Consider the following 17,536-nt stretch of genomic DNA (forward strand, 5'->3'; position numbering starts at 1 on the left):
CTCAACTCGGATAGACTGGTTTTCCATTAAAATCGTGTACCACCTAATGTGTGTGGTCTTCATCATAGCAAGACAACCAAGCGTCCCGTGATGTAATTAGTATACGACACGAACGCTACAACAAAGGTGGATGTCGAGGCGACGATGTATGTACTGCTCCGTCTGTGGCTTTTCGTCAGACTCCAGGAACACTGCGTTGTTGTTTTTTAGCCATTTCCCTCGTTGCCAGGTTTCAAAAAATGATGGATGCACTTGTTTGAAACCTGGACACACTCATTGAATAACGCCACTGACCAGCCAATCGGTGGCATGTAGTCTGATGATGTCACATTTTAGTACCTGCTCGGAACGCTTGAAACCAAAGCCGAGCAGGTACTAAAAAAGTACCTGGTACCTGGTACTATGACCTAATGGAAAACCCTGGAAACCGTGGTGAGCTGATCAGAGTCGGTACAAATAGAAAAGGGTATTTATTTTACACTGTGAGCCAAACAGCCAAAAAGAGAACATTAAGGCATCTGCTAATCTATTTTAAATGGTCGTGCATTCATTAATGTCAGTGTTTCTAAAAGTGAGGTATGCAGATGGCCCATAACCAAGATGGCCACAAAACATTGTAAATTGGATTGTAAGTGCATGTCAACAGATGGATCATTTATGGAAACAAAGTAACTATGTGTTCCACGCCCTCACCCACTTTATTTTTGGTCTGCTAGACGCTCCCACATGACTGCGTCACATCATGGCGGTCGGCATTTGTTGAACTACTGTTGGGAGCTCCTTGGAAAATGTTGTTGTCTGTAATCAGAAACATGGAAAAAGTACAAACATTATGCTGTTGCTGTTAGGTGAAGAAATGCAGCTGGAGCACAATATTCCCAAAACACAAAGCATAACTCAGCACTAATGAGCTTAGAGTACAGGTTAAATGAAAACACATAACATTAAAAAATCATCTTAAATCTCAAACATTTTCAGAAGACTTCTGTAAAGACTGTGGCCATGAAGTCAAACTACAACTTGCATGTGTTTTAAATGGCTTAAAGAGATTCATATTACCCCTCTGCCAATCAGCTGTGCGAGTCATATGTATTAAACCCATAGAGACATCTAGCTTTTACTTTTGTTGTTAAATTAGGTGAGTAGATTATATTTTACTCGGGCAGTGTAAAATATTACACTAGTTGCAGAGTAATGCACATTACAGCCAATGTAATATGTAATATATTACTATATTAGTAGTAAGTTAAATAACTGGGCTTGGATCATATGATAGATTCACCCTTTTAACACATCTTTAATATGCAGTAGACATTATAACAGGAACTGGCTACAGCTGATACAGTCACATATCATATGCTGTTGGATTCAGCACAGTCAGACCTTTTCCAGCAAACTCTGGTTAATGTGTCCAATTCCAGAGTTTCAAATTCAATTTGAAATGTATGTTGTGCTGCGTTTCCTCAGTGCATAAGAGCATTCAGATCCATTATTTTTAGACCTGTAGAAAAAGCCTCTGCTGTTCAGTTTGGTATTATTTAACTTATGGGGTATACTACAATATTTGTCTATTTAACCAGTTTTGTGTGTGTTTATGGGTTGTTGTGTTTGGTTCCACCTCCTGTAGGGGTAAAACAGTGCTTAAAACAAAAGCACTTTTTTGGCCTTTCCTCTAACCTATTTACCAGAAGTGAACATTTTCTGTTTAAACCCTGTTATACTGCCCCCAAGTGGCCCCAACTCCCCCCACAATCACAGCTTGGGTTCAGTGAGGTTACATTTTATTATTTCTGGACAATAAAATACAACCAATTACCTGCAATTGAGGTTAATAAAATACACATTTAATAGAAGTCTACAGGTACTGTGGGGGATTTAAGATGGCTATGAAGCCGTGTTACAGTGTTAGGAATACACAGTGTTAGCATTTCCTTTAAAGACATGGAAGCACAGGTGTAGAAGTAAAGAAATAAAATAAATAAATAAATGAACTATAGAGAAGTTGTGTTTACTGTTCAAGTTAAAAGCCGTTGCTGGAAGTGTCCTTTAACAAGTACTTTGGTGACACATTCGTCTCCTTCACGTTGTCAGATCGTTTGTGTTCGCGCAAGGCCGCCGCACAAGCGCGCTTTTCACCGTATTTCCAGACATTTATGTTGAGCGGCCCTTCATCTTCCCATCTGTATAGATCAGACTGCTTTCATCTCTCTGGCTTCACGGTGGTAAAAAGATAAAGATAAAGAAAGCAAAGAAAGAAAGTACCAAAAGAAAGGAAGAACATCCTGTAAGTGAGAGTTTACCTCAGAACAACGCTGTCTGAGGCTGTCTGCAGGAGACATTATGTCATGTGTTACGAGGCGAGAAGACTGCTGCAGTCGATATCTCGCAGCGTGCATCTCTTCCCCCCGCCTCCCCTCTGTCTCATTGTGAGCGAAGAACCTGCGGACCTGTGGATGCAGTTGCTGGCTCCTCTCTGACACAATACATATTCACGTGAACCTCCTCACGGCAGCTCCCGATTGCTGCTGGCAAGGTTAGCTCTGTTTATGAAACCATCAATTACACATATTTAATTTTGTAAGAGAAGAAACGCCGCCACGCTGACTGAATCCAGACCGAGTGTCCCCCTGAGCGCTGGGATAAATAGAGCAAGGGAAGAGGAGGAGGAGGAGGAGACGAGAGAGGGCGAGGAAGAGTGAGAGACACGGGGAGAGAGGGAGGCAGACTTCATTAATTCTGTCGTCCATCTAATTGGAGCCCTGTTGGGCCCTGCAGCTAAAATGAGGTCCGAAACAAGTTCTAATGAGAAACCCGGAAAAAAAAAAGATGTAAAAGGGGGGAAAAAGTTGGAGCTACTCATATCCAGAGAACAACCTTGGGCAAAATCGAGACTTCATGTACCATACAGACCCTTGGGATGTCCCAAACTCCCTCGGTTGGATGCTGATTAAAATTGGATGGTATTCATTCTAAATAATGAGACTAGAGGCCTACCTGAACTTTCTAATCTGACAAAATGATGTAGTGGGGCAGAAAATGCGAAGGGGTTCTCGATCAGAAATTCACCTGCTGATATTTGCATTAAAAGCCTATACTTACGAAAACGGCGCGCACAGGAAGCTCTGTTGGAGCGTTGAGCAACACAAGGAGGCAGCAAGCGCACCGCTCTGCATCTCACTCTCTGACCTTCCTGTTGAACAAACCAAAAGACAAGAGGAGCAGTAAAGTCTCTCTTCTGCGAAACGTCTACGAGATCAACGTCAAGATAAATTTTTCAGATATTCCATCTTAAAAATCCTTAGAATAGAAAAAGAAGCAAAAAAACCATCCATTTTGGTGTAATTACAATTCCCTGGATGCATATCGGAGCGCCACCCCAAAATCCCAGTCATAACAAATGTGGCATCATAGGCGACTCTGGTTATAATGGCATCAGTGGATCAAGTCTTTGTCTTTCATTATGGCTGTGATCAAGACCAAAAGCCAGACCACAAATTAAAGGAAACTGAGCTGAACAAGGAAAACAAGCACAGCCAAATAAACAACAAGATACTGTGCGAAGGAGAAGAGAGGATATTAAAGTACAATAGATTGTGCGGACAGGAGAGTTATTAAATAGAGTACAGGAGAAAAAAAAAAGTAGAGCAGCGTAAAGTGAAGTCAAATGGAACTGAGTGCTGGAAACTAGAGTAAAAGAGTCTAAGAGGGAGTAATGGAGAGGAGTGGAGCTGCGTAAAGAGAAGTCAAGCAGGGAGACTGCAGAGTGATTCAAGTACAGAGTCTGGGTTCGAGCCAGTGGGAGCAGCACTGCTGTTTTTATGTATTTATTTATTAATAAAGCTAAATTACAAACTAAAACTCAGTGTTAAGTGAAATTAAAAGAAAGTTAAAAAAAAAACAACAGCACAGTAATGCAAGCATCAGCCAATCAGAGGAAAGCTGGCTTAAAAAGAGGGTGATATGACAGGGATCGGGAGCTACACGGGCCCAGGATATGACATAGAAGGATTATTCTGAACTGTGATTCATGCAAAGCTACTTTAAGAGAGTCCAATACTTTAAATTTGGGACTGGAAATGAACTCAAGTCAACTTTAAACACGGATTCTGCATTTTGCACTTGCCTAAGGTGTGTACTTTTTTACATTAATTGGATAATTATACAGTGGCCCTGAGAGTTCAAATGCACTGCAATTTAAGAAAATGCCAGGAAATAGACAACTGCTGCCAAAGAACACCAAACACAAGAGAAAGTGAAAAAAACACAATGAAAGTTGAATGAAACACAAGGGGAAAAGAAAGATTTTCAGAAAAAATAACAGAAGTGTTTTTGGGGAGACAATAACATGACGGACCAGCCGTGGAAGAGACAAGCTAATAGCAAACAGCTAATAGCAAACATGTATTTACATCATTACATGAATGATGTGATGAAAACACACATTACTTTGCATTTTTCTCTCCCACACAACTCATACAACCTTTACTCTCAGGGCCGTAAATAGACATTAGCATGCTATCAGCCTGCTACAGAAAGTGCTTGAATGTATCTAGAGCTAATTTATCTCTTAAGAACGTTTAAAGTGGTGATTTTGAACTCATCCATGTATTTCACTGTAAGGTTTAAAGGATGTGGCTATGTTTATTGACACGTGCAAATGTCAAGCAACCAATGGGCAATCACACTGGCCATCTTTTATATACAGTCCACCTCATGAGCAGTGGCACTTTGGGTTTTTATTTAATTATGTACAACCCTTATGTTAGTTTAAAGATGGCCACAGAGCTCCGATTATAACTTGAACCCCGACTGGACCAGAATACATCAGAGTGGATTACGGGAAGAGCAGAGTTGGGTACAGATGAGATTATTAAAATACAGAGGAGTAAAGTATCGCAGAGTAGAGCGGACTGGAGTACACTAGAGCTGTGTAGGGGTGAGCAGAGATAAGTAGAGATGGAAAGGACTGGAGCAGAACACAGTGTAGGCAGCACTGTTGCCTCTCAGCAAGAAGGTCAGGGCAGGGCCTTTCTGCGTGGACTTTACTCCCTGTGCTTGCACGGTTACCTCAGGGAATACTTTAATTCACCACGTGCCCTTTTTCCACTGGCTTAGAGCAGGAGTTGATCCCCGAGTGCTCCGTACAGCTGCCCACTGCTCCTGATACTTACAACGGGTTAAATGCAGAGACTGAATTTTGCTACTACGGATCAATAAAGGATAACTTTAACTAGTATAGAAAAGTAGGACAGTGAAAATCATATCGAGCAAAGAGGCAATCAGAATACAGAGTGATATAGAGTACATGTAGTCCACAACAGTGCAAAATATACAGTAGAGTAGGACACTGGAAAAGTACAGTGGGTTAGAGCGGAGTACAAAGTAAAGCACGAGTGAAGTACAGAGGAGTAGATTCCATTAAAGTGCAGTTCAGCAGATCAGAGTACTTGTTGACATGTTGCAGAGCAAATCAGCAGCGGGCCGTGTTTTCACAGCGCGGCGTACACATGTGCTGCGTGAAGGCTGCTGCACACATTGCGTCTCGCACAGGATGTTCAGGTAATTTGTTTGTGTGATGTGACGGCAGGGTGGAGTAGTGAGGTCTGGCTTCTGCTGACTGTCAGCATGTTACCGGCAACAGTGAGAACCGTCTTCTGCACCCAAACCACCGAATCTGTGGGCTCACACTGAAAATTATTAGACTAATCTAATTCCGTGCCCAACGCCGCCTCATCTCCATCTTCGTTCACAGAGACACACACACACGCACACACACAGTGTTCTGTGCTGTACCACCCCATTCCCAGGAAAAGACACACTGTTCAGTGGCATTCCTACAGCAATCCAATTAGGTTTGATTTCAATTCAATTACTGGACTGTTAGGGGAGCAGAGTGGAGATCCATTGAATGAACTTTACTTGGGAATTCCATTACTACTGAGAAAGTCATTCAAGTCCATAATCCGGATAGGAATAGAGTAGTAGGAGAGAGACAGAGGCTGATATTAACCCTCGCTACGTCCCTGGGAATGAAGTGGAACAGTAACCGTCTACAGTGTGCTGCCTGCCGCAGTGACGCTTTCAGTCAGACAGGGAAAAGATTAAGGCTCTGGTTCAACAGAAAACTGCAGAGCCTCACACAGGAAGACATCTGCTACATGAGAGACCACAAGCAGCAAACTGTCAACAACTATCTAACCCCACAACCTCCCTCTCTGTGTGGTACGTGCATATGTGTAGATCTGCATGTGTGTGTCTGTGTGTATGCGTGTGTGTGTGTGTGTGTGTGTGTGTGTGTGTGTGTGTGTGTGTGTGTGTGTGTGTGTGTGTGTGTGTGCAGCGCTGTGACTGCAAGAACAACAGATAAGCGCCAACGCATCTCAATGGCAGCCTGCGCAACCATAAATTACTACCTCCCAGAGATAAGAGGCCACTATCAAGTCAACCTCACTGCAAAAAGTGTCGACTGTAAAATAGTTTGGACTTGAAGTTCGTGTTAAAATCTTGTTTCTTTGTGGGGAAGTTATAAAAACCCCCCACTCATTTTCTTTAATCTTTGGTATTAATTAAAAACACAAAAAAGAAAAAGCTGTAAGTAAATGTAGGCTGTTTATAAAATACATTTAAAAAATAGAATATAAAAGTTAAACCTTCATTCTCTGTAATGACCAGCAGGGGGAGACTGCTGTGGTTCCAAAATGATTGTGCAGAAAGTCGTGAGAAAATGAGGCCAGTGCTCAGTTGACGTGTGACCTCAATGTGCACTTCTCCAATAGGAGAGTCTTACTTAATACAGCAGCATTTTTTTGTAAGCTACATTCCCTTTTAGAGTAAAACAGAAGCTAAAAGCGTGAGTATGCAGTGTCCTGCAGCTTATTTCTGCTAGCTGCTCTTCCTTTCTTGCTTATGACTTCTGGTGTCACGGTTTGCGGTGGCAGACGATGGAGTAGCAGAGAAGGAGGACTCGAAAGCAAGACTTTTAAGGTGACAGTGGATTTATTTACAGAAGTGCCCAATGAATCAGTCTTTACAAGTCCCATGCACTGTGGGTGTGCCTGGTAACGCACCGCTCCGCTCCCGATACCTAGTGAAGACAGAACACACTTACTGGTGACTACACTGTCCTTCCTTTTAGCAAAAGCTTTTCCAACTAGCAGGCCACAGCTATACTGACGAGTCTGACACAATAATCCCACGCTGACCAGAGCTCGGCCACACCCTTAAGTAGAGTGCTCCTGATGAGGCCATCAGCTGCAGCTGGTGACGGCTGACGAGCGGCAGGTGTGGCAGCCTCCAGTGTGGAACACTTCCGGGGTCGCGCAAATGAACAAAAACACACACAGCGAGACAGAGAAAAAGGGAGCGAGAACAAAATACTAAACGTGAAAAATAAACCTATTAATAAAGACCTCCCAGACAGGATGACCCGCGAGGATCACCAGCCTGAGGTAAGAACAAAAAACACATGAGTCCTTGGTCCCTCAGACCCGGGCTCTGACATCTGGTTTCAAAGATGGCAAGTCAACAAACCAGTAATTGAAATTATAGCAGAGAAATCCATCTTTTATTTACAGTCTATGTAAGCAAAGTAAGCGTTCACTCTTAGATATATGGAAAAACCCTTAATATAAAATTATATATTTGTCTACAGACCAAACATGTTTTTTTACAGTGTGAACTCACTAATTAACTTTATGAGTGAAATGAAGCTGAATGTTTCACAGGGCTTGCACAGACTTGTGCATGTATAGCAAAGCATTACAAATAAAAGATTCCTGCCATTTTTTTTTGTCGAAGAAAGGGATTAATAAGTATACTGCAATATACTTTTTTTTTCCCCCATGCGTATATTTTTTACAGTACGCAGTATGGTAATATAACTTGGAGCATAAAGGAAGTTTCCAGAAAGGGGAGAAGACAGTTTCTGTCACAGATAAGAGCTGATGTAGATTTGAGACAATGGGCTGTTTATGGTACCGTATCTATATCCAGAAGAGGAAGAACTTCACCGAGTTTTTAATATCACGGTTTAAAAAAGAAAAAAAAAGAGGATATTATTTGTGTGGCAAAGCGAAACTCCAAAACCTGCCTTTTATCTCCCTTAATGCGACTCCTTCCTGCTTTTCATCTCTCGCACAAACACAGACACACAAACCCCCTATTGAGAGCGCTTATATTTGAGTTTATCCATTATCCATATCCATCAACATCAATCACTCGCCCCATAACCGCTCCCCGTCCACGGCAATGCACACGCTCAGGTGCACACACATCCAAACCCTGCCACCCAGATACACTTCAATACCAGCGAATAGACTATCAGTGTGCTTTTTACTGGCATGTGTGAGGGGCTGACACCTCTGTGCTCGCTCTATTGATTTTGTTGTCTTATCCTAATGAGCCTTGCGTTATCCATCACTGCTCGGCTGGTAGCACTCAGCCAGCCTGGATGGCTGGGAGCACTGAATTAAGGAGGGACATGGACTATCACCTTGCCACTGGGTATATATATCAATGAGAGTTTCCTGAATACTGTTTTTCAGAGGCGTCAACTGTAAAATATATATATATAAAAGATCCTTGCACATCTATTTGAGATTCAGTATGTGATGTGAGGGTTTGGAATAGGATAAGTGCATTCTGACATGATTTCAGGCCCCTTAGCTGCTGACATTTGACCCCTGCAGGCTATTGCCTTTAACACTTTCCTCCTTGAGTCATGAAAGCGCTTTTAGGTTGAGTTTGCGTGTGTGCGTGTGTGCGTGCAGGTAACCGTGTGTATGTGGTGCAATCTCAAGAGCAGGTGTTGACTATAGTGATGATGGGGATGTTAGAAGGCAGCTAGCACCCATTACTTACTTACACCTCTGGAGTACAGACTGGAGATGAAACACTTCCACGCACTGCAGCTCCTCTACTCCAGCCATCCGTTCATCCACTCAGCCATTATGGAAGCTGCCCCCTGCTTTAAGAGGCCTCTCTGTGACTCTGAAGGGTGTTCTGATGTCTGAAGGGTGTTCTCCACCATACATTTAGAAATGCTCACCATCTGTCATCATTTACAGAACTGAAGGAGGCATCGTCAAAATGATCATTCTTTATGTAAAAAAGCACATTTCCATGTTAAGTGTAGAAGCACAGCTCCAGTCGTGTAGGCCGGGATTTGCAGCAGAGCAAGCAGCTGCGTCTCAATTTGTATATGCATGCTTTGCCCCTGAGGTGACTTGTTGTTATGCGCAAGACTTGTAGTCATTGGGCTTTGTTTCATGCCTGCCACTAGTTTTGGTGATAATTAGTGTATTGGTTTTGTAACCTACTTTTTGGCTCTTTGAAACACTTGTTACTCCCTGACGACTGGGACAGGACTTAGACTAGCTATCCAAACCCATTTATTCTCGCTGTTGTCGCCCTAACCCCCATTTTATTCATGTATCAGTACAGGAGCTCAGAGATTTCCAGATTACAGAGGAGACAACTTGAAAAGATGAAACTTTCTGAAGAAAAATGTAAGAAAAACCCCCCCCCTGTGTGATCATTTTGTTTATTGTTGCCACTTTGGTAAAAGTTTATAATGCAGCTTTATAATTACAGGACGTATTTTACCATAATAAGTGGAATTTTAATGTTTTTTGTTTAAAAAAAATTGCAATGTAATTATATTTACCTACAAATACTTAAAGGTAAGTACACTAAAATAAGAGGGTAACAAGTCAGCTTTTCACAGGAAACAGAAAAATTCTACTGTACGTATATTTAAGTTGTGTGTAAGCAATTTTAAGCAAAGCATAAGTAATTTTAAGTAGTGAATGACTCAGAAAAAGAGACACAAATGATTCTGTATGTAATTTTAAGAACTGTATAATTTTTTGGTAATTTTGTGGAAAAACAAACAATATTTCCCATCTTACATTGTAAGTACACAGTAGAGTTTCTGGGGCACAGACTGTATTATGGAGTGGCTTAACCTAGCCTACCTTACAGGTAACTTTACAGGAAAATAGACACTTCTTTCCCGAAACACTTCTTTAAGAAGTAATTTTTTAAACAATGACTGCAAAAAGAATTCAGTTAGGCTTGGCTCCATTATTAGAAGACCACATAGGCCAGCAAATATTGACAGTATTTATTTTTTGTAAGGGAGAACAGTCCTTGTTACATTTATATTATTAATATAAATGGATGGTTGGCCTCAAAATATAACACCCATCATGGACAAATATACACCATACCTAGATGTACTACTTAAAAATACTTATGCAGTACCTAAATTACTTACTATTTTTTCTTTCCTGTAAAATACATGAAGTTACTTAAAATTGCTTATAGTATTGTGTGTCTCCTTTCCTGTAAAGTAGCCAGAATTTAGGCACTTCTTTCCTATTCACTTATTTAATTATTTATGCATTACCTAAATTGACCTTCAATGTAATTATTTCTTCTTCCTTGTAAAATACCTGAAGCTATGTAAAATTGCTAATGAATTAATTAAAATTACTTACACACTATTTAAACGGACTTACTTTACTTTTACTTTACCCTATTATTGTGGGGTACCTTTACGTATTTGTAGGTAAATATATATACATTTTAGTTTCAGATAAAATACTTTGAAATTCCATTCAATAACAGGGGAAGTACACCCTTAGACACATACATATTATAAAGTGTTTCTTCACTTGTTCCTTTGACACCTGTCGCTCAGAAGACTGCAAAAAATTTAGTATGAATCAACTGAATAGTGATGATTCTGTGATGATGTCACAGCTGGCACATGCAACAACCAATGTGGTGACCATGAATTAAGCATTAGGTAGAAATTAGGGGGAGCTACTTCCTGTCATGAGTTTAGTTGGGCTGGTGCAGTGGTGATGGTGGTTAGCACTGTTGCCTCACAGTAAAAAGATCCTAGGTTCAATTCGTGGCTCTGGCCTTTCTGTTTGGTGATTGCATGTTCTGTCTGTGCTTGTGTGGGTTCTTTCTGGGTACTCCAGCATCCTCCCACAGTCCAAAAACATGCATGGGTTAGTTTAATTGGTGATTCTAAATTGGTTGTGGGATTGAATGGTTGCCTGTTGCCTGCCTGGGACAGACTGACGTCTTGTCCAGGGTGTGTCCTCCCTCTTCCCCCACGACAGCTGAGATATTCTCCAGCCCCCTCCATGAATCTGAAATGAATAAGCAGAAAAAATGGATGATTTAATACTGACAATTAGTTAAGTCTTTGACACTTCTGTTAGAAGTCTGCTTTGGTTTTGTTTTTCTGAGCTGAGTCACGCGTCCCCACCCAGATTTAAACTGTGCTTTATTCGTGTATCTCTGTGAACACACTTTTAGCTCAACCTCTGACCACCTGGTTACTAATAACAACCTAACAAACTGGATTGTGATTGGATTTTGTTTTCTGTAACATCCAAACTCATGTATAATAGGATCTCATTTATTCTACATCCCTATCCACCACCCATACACATAAACTGCCCGTACAATGAAGCCAAATTAGAGAAAACCTAAAAAAAAAAATGACCTTGCATTTACCCCACATCCTCCATCCTACAAGAGTTGAAACTGCACTTTCCATGTGACACTAATCCTACAGCAGTCAGGCAGGGTATATCTCACACTGATCAGCGATAACAATAAACCACTGACAGATAACAGTAACAGTAATGCTACAGTGGAATCTTCTGTTGGAAAATCTCTGACTCTTAGCGCTCTTATGAATGTTACTTTCACATGTACCATCCACCTCGCCATTGTTGGCACCAGCGGTAGCCTCCTACAGCAGAAAAAGATCCCGATAAACCACAAACAACACACGGGCATAACACAGCAAAGAGCCCAAGGCAATGACTCCAAACCTTGCCTACCAATTGATTGAGCATCTGCACAGGGTGCCAGAACAAGCCTGATCTGTGAAAGTTGTACCCTACAACCTAAAGGACCCAGACGTTTTACTAAGGTGCCCACTGTTCTTATCCCCCCAGGCGTCAACTGGCTCATGGTTCATTTATACAAAAGGTATAGTCAGATGGGGCTGTCGCTTCCAGTTTCTAAGATATAGGTAAACTGTTGTGAAAGTACATCATTTATCCAAGCCATAATGTTTTCCTAACCCCAGCCAAGTACTTTTCAAAGCCTACATGTAATTGGAGTGAAAGGTAACATAAGAAGCAGGAAAAAAAGAAGGCCAGAACACAAAGGTCCCGACAGGATGTGAAGCATGTCTGACAAACCTGTGACTTAAGACACGCCCACATGGACTTTGTGGGTCTTTGAAAAAGAACAGGTACCTATGTTGGTCCATACTGTCCAAAGAACACTCTCAGATGCTCGATGTCTGTGACTCAGTGGTTCACAGCATTTTTGACAGCATGAAGAAACCTGCACACAACATTAGGTAGCAGTACTGAGTCTGACTGGTGTACTTCCTCAAAGTCTCCCAGTATCTAAAGATCCTTCATTCTGCCAATCACAAAAGGGTTAATATCCATATTCTGCTTTCTACATATCAAACCCAGTATTTTATATCACAGATTGATCAGTACATTTTTGGCCCTATATCATACATCTGCAAGCAGTCTGTATGCGTAGGATGTAGACAATTTGCCAGCTACCTAGTTTTTGGCCACCATAAAGAACACTACAGCTGAAAAAAGATCCAATCCTCAATTAGAAAATAATTGTGTGGGATGGTAAAATAAGAAGACCAGAAATATTCTGTCCTAAGAGGCACTTTGGTGAAAATTATGGGTTTAATCTTATTAAACTCAGAGTGTTGCCACTATTTACTGGTGTTAAAGAGGATAAGCTGCTTATGGCGTGGTGGGGAATAAAGTCAGACTCGGCTGAGAGAACCTCTCTCAATGTCACTCGCCATCAATAAGCGAGCTATTCAACCCGGCGCTGCGTGCTAGCGCATCACACCAGCATAAGTGAAATACTATAGTTTACAGTGAGTCTAAAAAGATTACACGCATGCTGCGCTGTCATGTGACTTCAGTTTTTGCCACAAAAAACAGTTTGTGACTTTCCCGTAACATTAGCAGGCGAGGTTTCATGCACCCTAAGGCTAGCACACATACAATTGCCAACACACACATTGAAAGAACACAAACACACATACACACAGGCACCAAAGGATCCAGTAGGCTTTGGGAGCCTGACCTCTGGTTACCAGTCAAAGGAGCGCTGTTCACCAGCACACAACGGCACTACTGATCCCTTGTGTTCCTCTTGTAAATTTTGCTCTTTCTCCTCGGGGGCTCAGAAGAGCCCTGCGTTGTTTTGTGAAAAGGAGGAGGAGGAGAAAGAAGGAGTGAAGCCAGTATCTGTGTGTGACCACTAAATCACTGTGTCTGCATGAAGGCTGGGATTGTGCATGCGTTTCTATGTCTGTGTGTGTGTGAGACCCTCTACAGTACGTGTGCATATAAAAAGAGCAGAGAACAAGGGACCTATAGTGCGCGATGAAAACATAGACCAATGTTACAGGCCAAATAAGATTAACTGGTCTAATGGACACACTTATTTTCATTATTCTGCATCGTTGCTACAGCCCAGAAAGAATAGGCTTGCTACTACCAGAAGCCCCGAGGCAAAGACGTCTCGATAAAGAAGACTTTGCTCCATCCACTTCTCATTTCCAAGAAGTCGCTTGTTCCTCCTCCCGTTTTGCCATTTCAAACGTCACCGTGTCCATTTATACATAATTTATTGTTTTCAAGTATGTGCAAATTTACAGTATTCCATTTGTGACGGTACAGCGTGCTGTCATGTGCCCGTGCTATATAAAAACAGGCTTTTCCTTTTTGCAGATCTGCACTGTCCAGGGTAATAAAGATAAATAAATGAGAGATACTGAGGGAGGAGCCACATGTATACCCCTCGTCCCCCTCTTTAATCTAGCCTTCCTCATTAACGCAGGCGTAAATATGTAAATGAGAGGCGACAGCATGGAAATACACTAGCCCATTACACAATTAACATGACTGCTTGATTAAATAATATAAAAAGACTTTATAATGGCAGCGTGCATGCATGTATATACATGCTCACAGTTTTTTTCCCCTTATTAAGATTAATGCATTCACATCTACACTGGTTTTTCCCATTTAAAGGTTGTTTTTTTTTCATTTAAATACTCAATCTATAGTTTAACCTTGAACTGAACACAAAGCTTCAAATCCAGATGTCATATATCTCACGGCTATGTGATGCAAGCTTATTCAGATTAACGGCATGGCCGTATAAAGTTACATCTAATCCCATTCTTGCCCTGATTACCTAAGAGCTGGATAGCATCTAAATCTGCTCAATAATTGCAATGCAGATGATGATCAAGCGAGATGGAGACAGAATGACAGTGAGAGGTATCGCCAGTTTGACATGATTACAGCACCGGCCTCCGGGGACCCGTATCTTGATTTAGATTAAACCGCGCTCATCAAATGGAAAGCACCCGTCTTTAATGCAGCCATATATCAGCCGCTGCATAAAAATCTGAGGTTCCATCAAGTCCATGAAAAGTCCATGAAGGGGTTGATTAAATGAAGAAAGACGGAACGAGGGAAGAAATCAAAAAGCGGCATAGACCAGCGAGAGAACATGAAATGACGGCCAGCAAATATTTTGACACTGAATGAAAGTTGATACGACAGCTTGTGATGGGAAAGAAGTGCAGCTGAAACGCCGCACCTGTAAAAATATCAGACAGGATGCACACCAGCAGTCATCTATAGCTGCGTGCGCATCAAATCAGGATGGCAATATGGTACAGGTATCAATTAAAAAGTCTTTCTGTTGTCACTTGCAAATTGATATCTAACATCCTTGCAGCTAATTCAGGCTTTGGTGTTTTTAAGTCACGGTTTTCAAATGCAACATTTCTTCCTGGAGGAATAACAGACACAAATATACCAATGAATCCATCCATTTTCTTCCATTTTTCTAAATCAATTCGATTCAGTTCAATTCAATTTTATTTATACAGCGTCAAATCACAACAATAGTCCCCTCAAGGCGCTTTATATTGTAAGGTAGACCCTACAATAATACATACAGAGAAAAAACCCAACAATCATATGACCTCCTATCAGCAAGTACTTTGGCGACAGTGGGAAGGAAAAACTCCCTTTTAACAGGAAGAAACCTCCAGCAGAACCAGACTCAGGGAGGAATGGCCATCTGCCGCAACCGGTTGGGGTACTAACCACCACTCCACCATCCCACCATCACCCCCCAAAAGTGTATGTACCACTTTTGGGGGGTGAAAAGCTATATATGTGTGCCTAAGAATCAAATATCTTACTGAGCATGGGGGATGCTCCAGTGACAAATTAGTAAACCCCTAAAGCTACAATGATATGCTTTACCTGCTGAACTAGGGTTTAGAGATGTTCATTCAAAAGGGGACAAGCATTATAAAGCAATCTTAAACAGAAAAATACTTTTTTAATGCTAAAGTTCAGCATTAAAAAAGTATCCAGATGACAAAAGTACCACAAATGAAAAAAAAAAATAGTCTATTGCCTGTTTTATGGTAAAATACCTGCAGCACACACATTGTGGGCTGCATTTGCATTATCATATATTCCTGTGACAAGGACTGCAGGAGAGACGAGCTCTTCACAGCAGGAAATCTTAATCGTTTTTTCAGAAGCACAGGAGACTTTATTCCTTCCTCAGAACACAGAAATGTTTCTGCATCTAAAAAAATAACTGTGTGTTGATTTTTTTTTTTTTCCTGGGATTCATCAAGGTCAAAACCCATCCTGAACGAACCATCTGAAGTGTTGTCACTGCTGATAACCCCAACACTAACTCCAGCCAATCATTATATGTCTTTTTTGTTGGTGTTTCTTTAAATTAAATTGTTCTCCAAAGTCTGGTCGTCAAACAACAAAGAACATCGTCACCATTCTGGGTCGTTTTGACTCAGTATTTTGAGTTTGTGGTGTTTTGGTATTATTCTGTATTATGGTTCATGTTCTAATTCACCAGTTATGCTGTTTTGATTAGTATTATCCTATGTTTTGGGTTAATTATTGTTAAGAGTTTCGTTCTTAGGTTTAGATTCAGCGCTCCCTCTGTTCAACGTCTAGTCTGTGTCTCTGTGCCTGTTCTGGTTCCTCATCTCTATGTTCCCTCTGTTGCCATCTCTGTGATGTCGTAGCGTTAAGCTTGTGTCTTTGAGTCCGTGTCTGTGCATACGTGTCGTATTTCCTGTTTTATTTTGATAGTCTGTCTCCTACGCCAGTGTATCTAGTTTTGCCTTCCCTCGTCTCATTATGTCTGATTTGTCCCAGCTGTGTTCTTCCTGTTTCCCCATCCTCTCATAATCTGACCTGTGTATTTTAGTCCTCAGTCTTCCCCTGCTTGTTGTCACGTCGTTAACCTTCATACACCTCCTCAGTGCTATGTTTCTCTCCTCGTGTTCCTGGTTTTGGTTCCTCGAGTCTCCTAGTGTTAGGTTCCAGTACCCAGTTTGGTGTTTAGTTTCGTGTTTGTGATTTTTGGTTCGTTTTGTGATGTTTATTTCTTTGACGCATTTTCCCAGCAATAAAGCTGCGCTTTAAGTTTACCTTTTCATTTCAGAGTCCTGTGTTTGGATCCACATCCTGCCTGTGACACAGCACACAGCATGACAAAAATAAAGTTTTCTAAAAAAGTTTTGGCCTTCTAGGGCTACTACAACAATGACGAGTTAGACTAGAGAGGATTACCAATACATTCTGTCTGAAATTATGATAGGAATTAAATTTAAATGACATTGTATTGACTAAAAATAAATGAGATGAAAAAGGATGGTTTGCCCACTCTGGTTTTGTGAGGAACTGCTCCCCCATGTAGACGAGTTCAAGTATCCCGTTGTGTACTTCACGAGTAGGTTCAGGACTGACACACTGACTGACACACCGTGTGCAGTGATAAAGTTTATGTCCTGATCTGTTGTGGTGAAGAGCACATTTAGCATACAGGCAACATTATTACCTATCACCTACAGCTACAAGGGTGTCTCAGCACCCTTAAAAACAGACTCGGGGAGGCTGGTTAGTCTTAGTGTATCCATGTTTTCAGACCACATAACAGTTTTTCACTTTGCCTCAGTCCATTTTAAATGAGCTCTGGTCCAGAGATGACAGCAGCGTTTCTGGATATGCCTCTCTAAGATGCAGTCATGTTACTGACCTGTTGCCAATTAACTTAATTAGTTGCAAACTTTTCCTCCAGCTCTTTCTTTTTAGTACCACTTACTTTTCTAGCCTTTTGTTGCCCCAATCCCAACTTCTTTGTGAGAAGTGTCGCTGATATCAAATGCAAAATGAGTTCACAGCATTTGTGGATGGATGGATCCAACACACTGCCTGTAAAGTCCACAGTATTCCCAAAATTACAAATTATTAGCAAATATTTCTAGAGAAACCGAGCAAACATTACTTTTCAAGATGTGTCGCATGGATTTTTACTGGATCTTCATTTATCAGAGATGAAATAGTCCCAATGAAACACCAACTAAATCCATTCACCTTCAGCACAT

The 17,536-nt window shown here is 41.2% G+C and overlaps 2 long non-coding RNA genes across 2 annotated transcripts in view; one reads left to right on the forward strand and one right to left on the reverse strand.

The window, feature by feature from the left end:
- Positions 1-694: 694 nt before the first annotated feature.
- The window catches only part of LOC102081918 (uncharacterized), a 105,730-nt gene continuing 88,888 nt past the window's right edge, over positions 695-17,536 (reverse strand). The window contains exons 3-4 of the long non-coding RNA XR_003215843.1: positions 3,100-3,190; positions 695-798 (exon numbers count right to left, since the gene is read on the reverse strand). This is a non-coding gene — a long non-coding RNA (uncharacterized LOC102081918). The remainder of the gene's footprint in view (positions 799-3,099; positions 3,191-17,536) is intronic.
- LOC106098114 (uncharacterized) lies at positions 6,658-16,797 on the forward strand. Its single transcript, XR_001224227.3, has 3 exons — positions 6,658-7,448; positions 9,437-9,506; positions 16,594-16,797. It is a non-coding gene; the product is annotated as an uncharacterized LOC106098114 (long non-coding RNA).

This window comes from Oreochromis niloticus, linkage group LG22 (genome assembly GCF_001858045.2).
Source record: "Oreochromis niloticus isolate F11D_XX linkage group LG22, O_niloticus_UMD_NMBU, whole genome shotgun sequence".
In the NCBI taxonomy this organism is placed as follows: domain Eukaryota; kingdom Metazoa; phylum Chordata; class Actinopteri; order Cichliformes; family Cichlidae; genus Oreochromis; species Oreochromis niloticus.